This window comes from Castor canadensis, chromosome 18, assembly GCF_047511655.1.
Source record: "Castor canadensis chromosome 18, mCasCan1.hap1v2, whole genome shotgun sequence".
NCBI classification, from domain to species: Eukaryota; Metazoa; Chordata; class Mammalia; order Rodentia; family Castoridae; genus Castor; species Castor canadensis.
The window spans coordinates 35,966,922-35,980,811 of NC_133403.1; the positions used below are offsets into that span (position 1 = coordinate 35,966,922).

Genomic DNA, 13,890 nt, shown 5'->3' on the forward strand with positions numbered 1-13,890 from the left:
TTTCTCCCTTAAAATAGGGTGAGTCGAGGCTTTTTCTTTTCTTTCCTTTTCTTGTCTGGCAGTACACAAGGCTGAGCTCAGGGCCTCATGCTTACTAGACGAGTGCTCTACCACTTGAGCAATGCCCCTACCCGGTTTGCTTTTAGCTCATTTTTATCATATAGGGCTTTACTCTTTTGGGCCAGCCTGACACTGAGATCCTCTTGTCTTTGCCTCCTGAGTAGCTGGAATTACAGGCATGTGTCACTAAGCTTGGGCCCAGTTGAGGTATTCTTCTTAGAGCTGGTGTTTACTCTCTGGGTCAGATTACTCACCCATCTGCATGACTGTATCATGACCCCCTGGGACTCCTCCATTTCACTTCTCATAAGATTTCTTTCCCCCCGCCCAGGCCATCTTTCTTGGTACTTTAGAGTTTCAGGAAGTTCACTTTGGGCAAATACTTATTTTCGTCATCATTTTTTCCCCTTAGGATGCCTGACTTTTAGGACGTTACTATTAATCACTGTCCATTTTAAATAATGCCACCTGACACCGTAGAGTCCATGACATGGGATGCATAACATTTATTTTCTTTGTAGAGCTGTTGTACCACCACAGAGACATTTGGATTCACCCAGGAAGGTCACCAAATCAGATTGGGGTCATGGAATGTCCAGGAATAAACATAAAATCAATCATATCACTGCATGAAGAAATTGTTACCTTGGTCCCAAGCTCACAAAGGGGGTCCTAGGGAAGAAACAGGAAGTGCCCTTAAGAAAATAAACCAAGTTCAGTGTCTTCCAACACCAAGGATGACAAACTGCCTTGTAAGAAACGTGTCTTGATGGCCGCCATTTTCTCTAGAGTCCACTGAGGGTAACTACAGTCCTGACTGGAATCAACGAAGAGCCTAGAATAAGTATCAACCCTCAGACTTTACTCTCCAAGATTCACCCTTCTGAATTTCTGGAACTTTCTTTAGTCAAGTAGTGCTGTTAGGTGGAGGCCTCTGAATAGCAAGGTGGGATCCGTGGAGAAGAGGCACATCTTATCGCTCTGGGGTCATCTGTTCTTACATCTCATAATTTGCCAGATAGCTGACTCCAAAGGACTGTGTCAAAGAAGGTGTGGCACTTGTCACCGGGCTTTCCTTCTCCTGCTGATGGTGCCATTGCACCCCGATCAGCATTAATAATTGATTTATATAGCACCTTTTACAAGCTTGCAAATGCTGGGTACAGTTGTTCCCTGTGTGGACATATGCATCACTTCACCCTCAGACGATTAGCCGCCACCTGGGGGGGGGGGAAGGTGGCAGTGGCGCCAGTCACCTCAGTGGCGCCAACAACGTGACAAGAACTCAGTTTGATGCAGGAAGTGGGACAGTGCAGTTATCTCTTTGGCTGGGGTGGGGGAGTGGGTGGAGGCCCATTCTGAGCCTGTTATTAATAAGTGGGAAGAGTTTAGCCTCAGAAAGGCAGGTCAAGGAAGTGTGTTTGGGTCATGGGACATGATGGCTTTCCTATTAAAAGATGAGAAAAAAAACCAAAGGGTGGGGGGAATGAAAGAATGCATTAGCAGACATGGGGTAAGGTCCACACATTTGTGAGTCACCCCAACATCTAGCATGTGCTGTTTTTTCCCTGTCAAGGTGGAGTAGAAGGAGGAGGTGGCCATTCAATTCTCAAGACATTGGCTGCCATATTTTTTGGGCCTTGGTATGCAGCTGATATTTTGAGGCATTCTAGGTTAGTGCTTGGACAGATCAAAGATTTTTCGGGACCCTGATGTGTGATAATGTTGGTGGCGTCCTGTCTGTTGGAGAGTGTTTAAGATCGTTAACAGCTATGTGACCTGTTGAGATTGTTCTAAGAAAGGGGGGGAGAAGATGGAGAACAATGGAGGGGGTAAATCTAACTAAGATATATTGTAAGCACATATGTAAATATCACAAGTATCCCCCTGTACAACTATTTTATGCTAATGAAGTGATTGTTTAGAAGATCTTTAATAGCATGTACTTTTTATTATAACACTTTTTATTAAGATATATTCGTTATACAAGGGGGATTCATAGTGAGAATTCTCATTAAGCTTCTGTTGTGCATTGGTTAGATCACCCTCATTCTCTCTCTCCCTCCCTCAACCCTCTCCTCGCCCCACTTAAAGCCGTTGCAAGAGGTTTCATTGTTCTATTTCATATAAGTATATGAGGTCCATCCACCATATTCCCTCACCTTAATCTCCTTTACTAGCCGTAAGGAAGAATGACATGTGGCTTGAAAGGAATTGGAGGACATCATGTTAAGTGAAGTGAGCCAGGCTCAGAAAGACAAAGGCCACCATGTTTTCTCTCATACGTGGAAGATAGATCGAAAAGATAAACATACACACAAAACCAAGCATGATCATATACAAACTTGTATGTAGAACATGTTTGTGACAGTGGAACTACTCTGTGGCACTCAGGGAAGAAGGGACAGGAAAAGAGAATGACAGAGCATCAGTAATACTATAAAACATCACATCTGTGAAGGTAGAGGATAGAAGGATGGGTGTTGAAAGCTGTTGAAAAGGGGGGGTGGGAGGTAAAGGGGTCAGGGAGAGTAAAAGAGGCAATAGCATTTTTTTCAGCATGTGATTTTAGTTCTGGCTTAAGTTCATTTCCTGGTGACCTTGAACATGGCTCGGAGATCATGCGATATCACAGACCTTTCTGTTACCTCAGCTCCTACACTTACAGTAGTGCCAGCCTCACAGGGTAAAAGCAGTGTCTGCATGCAGTATGAGCTTTGTCAAGACAAGCTATTTATTATTTTGTCACCACAAGCTATTTATTATTTTGTTGCTAGCATGTTCATCATCTCCACTAGAAAGAAATCTCTTGTAGGAGAAATTCAATGTCTTACTGCAAAAGAGAACCCTGCTTCCCACAAAGGAGGGCTGGCACACGGAAAAAGGGTTCTGTGGTGATTTAGAATCCCGTGTTCTGCTTCCTAGTGGTCAATGTGGAGAGCACAGACTCACCCAGGAGTAAAGGCCAAGTTCAGATGTGAGTCAGAGAACTTGGGTGGCCAAATGAAGGAACAAAGAGGCCAGGAAGAATGTGCCTGTTCCAAGAAGGCCAGCCATGGGGTGTGTGTGGACTGAGATGAGATGGACCCCGGACTCTGGCAGTGACTTCTAGACTGGGGTTTCCCAGCTCCATCCCATCCAAAGCCAGTCCATTAGTTCACCCTCCTTGTAAAAAGGACAGTGTGGCTACGTAGGAGGGGAGACTTTACCATACCCTTCCTTCTTGGAGAGCCACAAAGTCTATCCCTATAGCAAAAACTCTGAGAAGCTGTACTATGAAGAAGCCCATTGAGCCAGGCCCTGGTGGCCCACGCCTGTAATCTTAACTACTTGGGAAGCTGAGATCAAGGGGATCTTGGTTCAAGGCCAGCCTGGACACAAAGTTTTCAAGATCCCATCTCAAGCAATAGCTGGGTGTGGTGGCATGTAAGGTAGAAAGCTTAAAATAGAAGGGTCACAGTCCAGGCTGATGAAGAAGAAACTCACTAAATTTGGTTTAGTTCAGCACTTCCCAAGTCCATTTAATTCTGGGATCCCTTCTTTTTATTGGGTTTCTTTTTTTTTTTGACTCTCCTAAAACAATACATACTTTTACCTGACAAACTATGAGAGAGATTGATTTAGATCAAGAGAATTTGGAAGAATTGTCATTTCTAAAGTTAGAAAAAAAATACAGATTTTTTTTAATCTAGTGTAGGTGTTTTCAATGTCTTCTCCCTGAACATTTTAGCTTTTAAAACTTATAAATAAATTCACCATCACTTCTAAACTATTGCTGTTATTCTTGGAAGTGTTGATCTGCCGTTTGGTCATTTTGTTATTTTATTTTTTTCTTAGTAGCTATTTTAACTGGCTCACTTTAAAAAGCAAAAATTGAGGAGTAACTGTGCTCCCAACTTGTGATAATGTCAACACCTAATTCATGAAAATGTTAATACAGTAGGAACAGGCACTGGTAGTATGGCTACCATTTATGAAGTCCTATCTCTGTGTCCACATCTTATTTCATGTAGTCCTCAAAAGGGGAAACTGAGGCTCAGGAGGGGTAGGTAGTTTGGCCAATGTTATAGCACCGGAAAGTAGCAGAGCTAACATTTGAAAAAAAGCCATCGTTCTCACAGTGCCACCCTATGGGGACCTGCTAACTTTTTCTTCCCATGTATGCTCTGATTCTTCTCAGAGTGACTAAGGCTCACACCTACTGTCAACAGCCAGGGTTGTCCTGGGACCCAGAACACCTAAAGATCTTTCTAGATCTGTCCTTGGAGGCTGCTGAGTCACTAAAAAAGTCTGTGTTGTGACAACCCAGGGATGTGAACGTCAGCAGTTCTCTTCTTTCTGAGGCTCTGCCATGTGGACCTTGTCCTCTGTGTTCTGGACACAGCTGTGTGTTGTCTAGGGGCTGCTTTTGTTTTCTGAGGCTCACACTTATGCACACACACACACACACAAGCTGTACATGTGCACACGTGTGTGAATGGTTACATGAAGGAGATGGACCAGACATTCCAGTTTGTCCAAAACTGTCCCAGTTTGAGCACTGGAAGTCTCCCGTCCTGAGAAACCCTTAGGATCTGGCAACCTGGGACAGTTGGTCACCCTCAGTAAGTCCTTTGCCTATATAGGGACTGATGGGTAGGACTTACCTAATGGCAAGGGAAGCTAGGTTCAGAGCCTTCAAAAACAACTAGATTTTGCAACTGAAATATGCAGTGGAGAAGCAGCAAGGGTCATTCTGATATTGAAAAAGCCCAGCTCCTCCACAGAGGAAAAAAAAAAAGAATCTTAACAAAGTCTTCTTCATTAAATCCAACCCTTTACTAATTCAATAACAGTGCTTTCAAAAGAAGACAATTCTATGCCTCTGTACCCATTAAAATAATTGCAATAAGAGCTTTCCTTTGGAGGTGGTTATACGCCAGGCTCCTTGCTCAGTCCTTAATATACAGTGTGTCACTGAGTTTGCACAACGGTCTCAGAAGGTATGGGTACTACTTTGAAGACATTTGACCAGATTCCAGCTAAATGGTTTGGACTCAGTTGCTCTGATGACAAACCAGGGCACCACCCACCAAGCGACACGGCTCTCTCCGCTGGCTAGCAATGGGCACTCTGAGAAATGAACACCTTTGTCTCTTAGTCATGCCAGAGTTTAAGCTTCCCAAGGACAGGTTCTCATTCATCAGCGATGCTCAGGGAACCTAACTTGGGGCTGTAAAATTAGCAGAGGCTCAGGTAATGGTTGTTACATTGGACTGGAATGAAAAAAAAAAGTCTCTTTTCTTTGCACATAGCAAAAAAATATTTTGCAGGTCTCATATATTCCAAATGGCTTTTTGGTTTTCAAATTTCTCCATCAGAATAAAAGCTATTTTAATATGTCTCTTTTGGATTGTAAGCTTTTTTTTATCATATATACGGCAGTCCCCTTTTATCTTGGTACATATTCCAAGACCTCCAGCAGATGCCAGAAACTGTGGATAGTACTGAAGCCTATATTCAAGCACTGTGTTACTGAGAAAGTTGACCCAGTAACCAAAATGGCTGCTAAGTGACTCACAAGATACACTGTACAAATGAACAATTCATACCCCAGGAGAGATAGAATGGGATCATTTACTCAGAATGACGTGCAACTTAAAATTTATGAATCAGTATTTCTGCAATTTTCCATGAGCATTTCTGGCCCAAGGTTGACCATGGGTCACTGAAGCCATGGAACATGGAACTGCAGATGGGCAGGTGACTTCTGCATGTATGCATGTGTGTAAACATATTTACACAGATATAAAACATATCATTAGCATCATAGAGGCATATGTGACACACACATAATTGTAAGGAAAACCCATTCTGTCTTGCTCTCTGCTGCATCCCTGAATTAGCGCAGTGCCTGGCACGTGGTGGGGGCTCAGGAAATACTTAAATGAGTGAATGAATACTTATAGGCTGTGTAGCATGAAACACTGAAGAGAGGGAGCTGAGTGGCCCCTACGGAAATTTCTCTACCCATTTTTGGAGTCCAGTCATGTCAGTAGAGGACTGGGATTCCCCGACCATAGGGTAGTGTCTTGCACACCTGTTTCACAGAAGAAAACCTGCAAATACACTCCACCTGCTTTCTAAGCCATCAGAACTCTCTCCAGTCAGAGCCACTGGGAGAGGCAGCCGGTTGGGATTCGCTGATGGATCACAGGGACTATCTACAGATGAAGAAACCACTGAAGAACAATAGCAAAACAAGGAAGAGCACTTTACAAGATGCTTATCACACTGCTGAAATGGCACGTATGATAAAGCCAATTAGACTGTACAAGTCTCTGTGGTTGGTATAAGGTAATCTCCAATTTACAGATAAGAATATGAAGGTACAGGAGGTTATGTCACTTGCCCAAGGTCACGGATCTTGGAAGCCACAGTCTGGCTTGAGTCCCTAGTCCTAACGCCTGTAAGCCAAAGGTTGTTCATTCAGGTGGCTATTCCCTTGATTGTTGCTACTTGAAATTTATTGTGCAAGGGGCTGATGTTCCCAAAGAATAAGGATCCATTTCTCAAATGGCTCTCAAAATATTAATAATAATTAATATGAATAGCAACCAGTACTGAGCACTCTTGAATCTGAGATACTTATTTGTCTGGGCATGAAGGCAGTCATGTTTCTTTTTATAATCTCTATCTTATAGATGAAGAAATTGAGGCAGAACCAGGAACAATGACTGATCCAAGGGCAACCAGGATTTTCTGAAATCCATGGATAAGTTCAAACACCTCTGGACTTTTTCTTAGGAAGAACAGGAAATGCTAGGGTTCAGTGGGTGGGACTTCTGGGAAGTTCCCACAGGGACTGCAGCTTTTCTACCACACAAAAGTCGGGATGGGAGGGTAGCAAGAGAAGTTTAGGTTGCAGGTGTGGGTCAAGCAATACAGCACCAAGGTCAAATGTGAAGACTTGAGTTTAAACCCCAGTATTGTCAAAAAAATTACAATAATAAACTTTGAAAAGAAAAAAGAGAAGTTTAGGTGTGAAGATGGGTCATACCATGCTTTGACAGTTGCAAGCTTCACCAGTTCCCTACTGTCTCCTGAATGTGCTGTGTGACCCATAACCCTGAGTCTTGACTTAAGAGTGTTACTTCTGTCCTTCGCAATGACCTGTTTGACTAGTTCTTCATCTTCAAGACAACTCAAATGATCACCAAGTCTGCCATATTTTTCCCAACCTCCATCTTTCACCTCCCACAGTATACTGTATGCACCCAACTCTCTCTAGTTCTCGTCTCCTTTACCCTAAATACATCTAGAAGATGGAACACTAGTGTTCTTTAAAATGTTCCTAGAACAAAAAAAGCTCTCAATATCAAATATAACTGGAGAATGCCACAAACTGTGCTCCTACTTAGGAGTAGAGCAAAGGGCCAGGGAAGTCACACAGCAGAGAGATCAATACTATGAATTTGACCGTGGACTCTACCCATCCCACCAAATCACAACTTTTCCCTGCTTGTGGAGAACATTGTTAGGGTTATTTGTTCATTGACTGCCTCCTTGACCTGATTGCTAATTCCCTGCACTAATTATTTCTTCATAAACTCTCTCGCTGCAACATCCAGAATTGCTCTGTTTCTTGAGTTGAATTAAAGAGTTTCCCAGGCCAACCCTAACCAGAAGCAAAGCTACAAAATCCTGTATGCAGACACCACGCAGAAGGGAAGTGAATTCCTCTTTCCACCCTCACCGCCCCATGGGGCATTTGGCAACATTCACAAGGTCAAATAATAAACTCTGTTGCCATCAATCTCCACAGATGTAGGTGTCCCAGGGTGTGACAACTCATCAAAACTATCACAGAACCCATTTTAGCTTTTCTTTCTAAATTCCCAGGCTTCCAGGCATCTCCAGAACCTTCCTGGGGGGATTTCCTTTCTTGTAAACTGGAGACTTAGGTTCCTCTGGTGAATTTTTCCCAGCTTAGCTCAACTCTTTAGTTGGGATCATGCTTCAGACTGAGGGGTGTGAAGAAGAGCACTGTGCTTTGAAGTGAGATTCCTAGGCTAGTTCTTACCTGTGAGGGGTAATCTGGGGGGAAAAGGGAAAGACACGGGTTTCTGGGATCAGAGGAACACATGGAGTTTGTCCTCTGTGGTCCTATGACCTTTGGGCAACTCACCTATCCTTTCTGACCCTCCTTCATGTCCCTATCTGTAAAATGGGTGTGTCTCTGTGAAAAAAATCAACTTAAAAGAGGAAAGATTTATTTTGGCTCATAAGGGAGGGAGGGAGGGAGAGAGAGAGAGAGAGAGGAGAGAGATCTCACTCTGCCTCACCTGGTTCAGCAGGACTAGCTGCACAGGTGAGCTGTTCCCCAACAGCTCCATACACGTACCAAGGGCAGAGAGAGCCAGGCTCCCCACCTGCTTAACTCTCAGGGGATTCTTCAGGGGTTACCCCAAGCACACTGATGTACCTGTAAGCATACAAGACAAGTGAGGATAGGATGTTATAAAGGGGATAGCTGTGATGTTTCTTAGCTCAGCACTATTGACAACTGAGGCTGGAGAATTTTTTTTTTTTGTGGGACTGGGGTTTAAACTCAGGGCTTTGTGCTTTTGTGCTGGCAATGCAGGTGCTCTACCACTCGAGCCACACCTCCTGGTCCAGGTTATTTTGGAGATGGGGTCTTGCTAACTATTTTTTGGGCTGGCCTTGCCCTGAGATTGTCCCAGTCTCAGTCTGTCTTGTAGCTAGAATGACAGGTGTGAGCCACAGGTGCTTGGCAGGAGAATTCTGCTTTGGAGGGCCTGTTCCTTTGTAGTATCATTGTTGGCCTCTACCCACTATCATCAAGACTTGTCAAATCTGTAGGTCAGGGATGAACAGAATATCCAGTGGTATGGGGCTCGTCAGGGCACTCGAAATGGATTGGTTTGGGTTAAGTATTTTCTTGCCTTTCCACTTAAAATTCAGATACTTCTAGAAGATAAAAGAGGGCCTCAGATCTTGCAGGCACTCAATGAATATTGACCCAGTTGAATTGAAGGGGGGGCAGAGGTAGTGTGAAATGAGTTTGTTTATGATATCAGTGTTGTTTTACAAGTGCAATGAACTTTATTTCTGGAGTTATCAGATAAGTGGGACATAAAGAAGAAGACATGGGACACCCAGTGTAAAGGTATGGTCATTGGAAAATAGGTGAAGAGTCAGTGTGGAAAGCATACAGTGCATTTCTGTAAGAACACAGCTGTCTGTCCTTCTAACAGCCACACTCTCGGTGGTAGTTGATCCTAGTACTCATTCAGTTATTCATTGTAGACTTTGGTTGGCTGTTGATCTCAATGGGGTCTTCACTTATTTGTGATTTTATTTACCCCCTGACTTTGAGCCCTAAGTGATTCATGAGTTGTATGATCCATGCTCAAGTTTCTGTCATTATTAATGGAACACAATGAGATAACCAAAAACCTAACTTCCCAATAATGTCTACTGTCAAGTGGATGTAAAACTTATGGTCCAGGGGTGGTTTTCTTTACTCTCATCCTTTCCTTTCACAAATTCATATAATTAAATTTTAAGGTGACACGGGATAGCCTCCAAGAGAGTAGGGATATAAAATGGATGGGTTTGAAGGAAGGACAGCTAGTGAGTCACATTGATCATGGCTGGAGGTGCTCCCTTTCTTGCTCAATTCTCATACCAACAATACAAGATAGATCATTTCATCTTCATGGGAATGGGAGTCTATATCCAACAGAAGGTGAGTACAGCTCCCAATCTGCTTGGTTCAGTCCCAGTTGTCTGTGTCACTATCAAGAATCCCCTTGTGCTCTCAAAAGACTGCTTGGATGATAAATCCTACTGTCAGCTATTAGAATGCTAGGCAGGCACTCTTTTTGTTTTTCCTGTTCTTTTTTGGTGCTGGGGATGGAACCCAGGGCCTCATACATGCTAGGCAAGCCCTGTACCACTGAGCTACATCCCAGCCCTAGTCAGGTGCTCTCACTGCTTAAGGGACTCCAACAGCCCAGCCCTAAAAATTCTTAACCTTGGAATAATTGCTGCTTCATCTGTATTAGGGATACCTTCTAGCAAGTCCTTGTGCTCATAGAATTCTATTCTTTATCCTCCTGGGGGCATGCTGCATCCTTTTTCCTGGTCTCTGGGAGTTGGGTAAGACCTTGTGACTCACATACGCCAGTAGATGGTGGGCACAAGTGATAGTCCCAACATCCAGGCTGGTCTCTAAACACCATCTGCCATCCATTTCTCCATCACTTGCTAAACAAAGAAGACATCAAGAATAGAACGGTGAGGAAGATGGGCCGAGCCACCAAATGAGAGGATCCTGGTCCCTGAATGCATGGAGTAAAGCCCTCTGCTGACTTGCATTATCGTGAATATTGTGTAAAAAGAAACTTACTGTGATAAACCACCAGGGTTTGACAGGTTCATTGGTTACAGCAGCTAGCCGACCTTAATACTTACCTGGTAGGTGTCTACCCACTCTTGAACTTCTAAGGGAAGTTGACAAAATGCATACTGAAGTGTAAGGGATATATCCACAAGACTCCAAGTGGCTCCAAGGGGGGTTATTTATCTGTGAAGCCAGGACAAGGGCTCCCCCTTACATCATGTACGTAAGAAGTTGCAGAAAGTTTCTGGAGTCGCTAGCCATGAGTCTTAAATACACCCATCAAAGAGGACTAGTAAAAGAATCTACCTTGGAGAGTTTTGTGACGATTAAACAAGACTATGTCTTTAAAGCACTTAGCACAGGGGCTCCCCAGTAATATTGAGGCCGGTTCTTATGGACGTGATTACAGTCAGGAATAACTAGGTCTGGAGAGAGGCAGGTTTTAGGAAACGGCACGGATGGGGTGACATCAGGAGGGTGTGGAGACAGGAGGACAGGAGCTAGTGTAAATGACAAAGTGGAGTACTGGTTTGAGATGGCCTTTTGGGAGTGGCAGGGGGGAGGAGGAGGGGGTATCAAGGGGAGCAGGAGGGAGATTAGATGAAGGACATTCCATGTGGATAGTTGAAAAGCTCCGACGACTGCCCTATGACCACTGCTGTTCAGGCTGAACCGGGATCAATCCACTCGCCACCAGGCATACACCTCGCACCATACTGGCGCCTGATCATATCTTAACGGTGATTCCAAGGAGCTCAAAGGGCTTTCTGGAAGCTATCTGCTTGCAGGACCCAATGGCCTTGGGTTATCTCCCCCATCTCACAGATGAAAAAGCCGGACACCATGGTAAACCTACTCACCTAAGATCAGAACGTGCTGTGGCCGCTTGCAATCAGATTCTGGATTTCTCCTCCACAGTCCCCTCTAGGCTATAGCTCAGGGCCACCACCACTTCCATGAAGGCTGCCTGTGTTTCTTCTGCCTTAAGGAGAGTCCAGGGCTTCCAGATTCCTCTGCAATTCAGTTAGTAGCGAGATTCTGATCTTTAACTATGAGATGTTTGATTTGCAGGCTAGATATTCTCTTTGGTGCTGGCAGACATGCTATACTTCTGTTCCCAGAAGTTACAATAAAAAGGTTCAAACGCACAGAAAAGGAATTACAGCGAATATCCGTCTACCCGCCTGGACTCTACTGTGAACACTTCATTTTACTTTACTAGCTGACTTACTGCTGAAAAGAGAAAGGAAGTTCTGTTTAATGATACTCAAAGTTAAGTGAAGCTATTAAAAATCTTTTTTAAGTATCTGAAAATGATTAAAAATGATCAAAAAATAACATGTCATGATATGTCACTTTTTTTTTTTTTTTTAAAGAAGACCTCCACTAGGGTTTTTGGTTGTGGCTTGGAAGGAGGAATAAATACTTAGGTCTTCTATGGTGAAATGCATATGAGAGCAGGAGAGAGAAAATGCCTGGTCAGAGGCCTAAAGAGGTCAAAGAAACCTTTAGATTCAGATTTCATGGAGAAAGCCCAGAAAGGGCAAGTAACTTGGCTGAGCTCACACAGCAAAGGCCTTGCAGTGACAGTATTACAGAAATCATTGTTTTATACTGGAGGCAAATTTCATGGAAAAGCACTCATGAGACCATCCTGAAGGCTTCCACACACATTCCCTTCTGTCTTTATTCACAAGAAGATTGTTGTGACTGCTGCCCCCAGGGTAGGAGTCAGAAGTATCCCCATTTGAGAATTTGGGAAGAAGACAGTAGTGGACATAACCTGTTTGCAGGACATGCAGCCCCGGCTGTCCAAGGGGTGAATGCACCTGCCTCACCACCTTCTCTGCCTGTGACCTTGCTCTGGGTCCAGGTCCCGAGATGCCCCGCCAGGCAGCCTCTGAGGCCCCCAGTGGATGCTCCACCAGACATTCCCCTCAGCAAAGAATTCATGGAGCTCTTCCCAAGGCTCCAGGATCTATCCAAGAGCAAAGGGGTTATGTTCCCTCTGGTGCACCCAGACCCATTCTGAGAAAGCTGTGTCTCCTTGCCTGGACCTGGACAGAGGAGTGGCTTCTGAGCCCCTGGCCGAGGCCTGTGCTACAGGAAGGAAGCCACAGAAACTCCTGTCACTGTTCTATCAGTTGGTCATCTTTGGCCTGTGCAACCCTGAGAGACGGTAATCTCTCAGGCGTCAGTCGGTATCCTGTGGTCTGCACTAAACTCATTTAAGGGAGGGGGGTGCATATTAATAAGAAAGATAACAGAACAGCAGTGATATCCCCTGACCTGCCTCCAGGCGGGCTTTAATGACTGTTTGTGAAGTGCACAGAGGCTCAGATGAAAGGCGCCCAGGTGAGCACAGCCCTGCCCACTGATGTCAGGACACCTGCTGAGCTCTGCCCGCAGGGGGTCCAGCTGTTCCTCTCCAGCTGGCTCTGGGGGCCTGGCTCCTGCTCACAGGCATGCAATGGAGAGTCACAGTTGTCTGAGACCAGAGCCAGGCGACCGGCAGGGGCACAGGGAGTGGGGGCGGTGGGGGCGGGGAGAAAAGGATGGAGACACAGGTAAAGGAAGAGGTAGGGAGAAGTGGCCCTGGGGAGAGCAGCTGGGCAGGTGGGCGGGGGAGGGTGGTTAGAAAGGAGAAATGGAGTTGGGGAGAGGACAGGGAAACTGGGCTAGCACAGAGCAAGGGGGAGAGGGGGAGGGGAGGGAGAGGGGAGAGAGATTGGGAGTGGGGGAGAGGGAAGGGAGAGAACAGGCAATGGGAGTGAGAAGAGGGAGGGGGACTGACTCAAAGAAAATAAAGGGGACAGGGAAAAAGGGGAGAGGCGAGAGAGAGAGAGAGAGAGAGAGAGAGAGAGTGCGAAGAGGAGAGAAGAGAAGAGAGAGAAAAGAGAGAGAGGCTGCAAGAGACAGGGCTGGAGTGAGCAGAGGCGCAGAGTGGGGAGTAACGTTGGCCAGTCAATCAAAGCCTTTCAATGGGGACACTGGGGAAGGGGCGCGAGGGCGCAGCCTCCCCTCCCCCTCCCCTTTCCCTCCCCCCTCCCCCTTCGCTCCCCCGCCCCCTCCCCCTCCCCCCTTATCTGCGCGGGCGGCCTTGGGCGCGCGGCGGGGCGTCCTTGCAGGTGCGCTGGCGCCGCGGAGTCTGCGGCGGCCGCGCGGTGGCCTGGCGGGCGGGTGGTGGCGGCGGCAGGCACGGCGCGCGCGAGCGGGGACCCGGGGCGCGGCCTCGCCTTCGCCTCCGCACGCAGGTCCCGGAGGCCCCGGCCGCGCGCCGCGCGCCCCCGCCACCTGCACCTGCACCTGCACCTGCAGGCCTCGGGAGGGACGCCCGGCTGGCACCTGTCCCCTGCCCTCCCCTCACCCCTTTCTGTGCCAGGGACCCGAGGATGCTGCTGAGCACGCAAGGGGCCTCGTGG

General features: G+C 46.1%; 1 long non-coding RNA gene across 1 annotated transcript; it reads right to left on the minus strand.

Moving 5' to 3' along the window:
• Positions 1 to 565: 565 nt before the first annotated feature.
• On the minus strand, positions 566 to 11,794 carry LOC141418794 (uncharacterized). Its single transcript, XR_012443435.1, has 3 exons — positions 11,329 to 11,794; positions 8,385 to 8,524; positions 566 to 1,280 (listed from the first exon to the last, which is right to left on the minus strand). It is a non-coding gene; the product is annotated as an uncharacterized lncRNA (long non-coding RNA).
• Between the last annotated feature and the right edge of the window lie 2,096 nt (positions 11,795 to 13,890).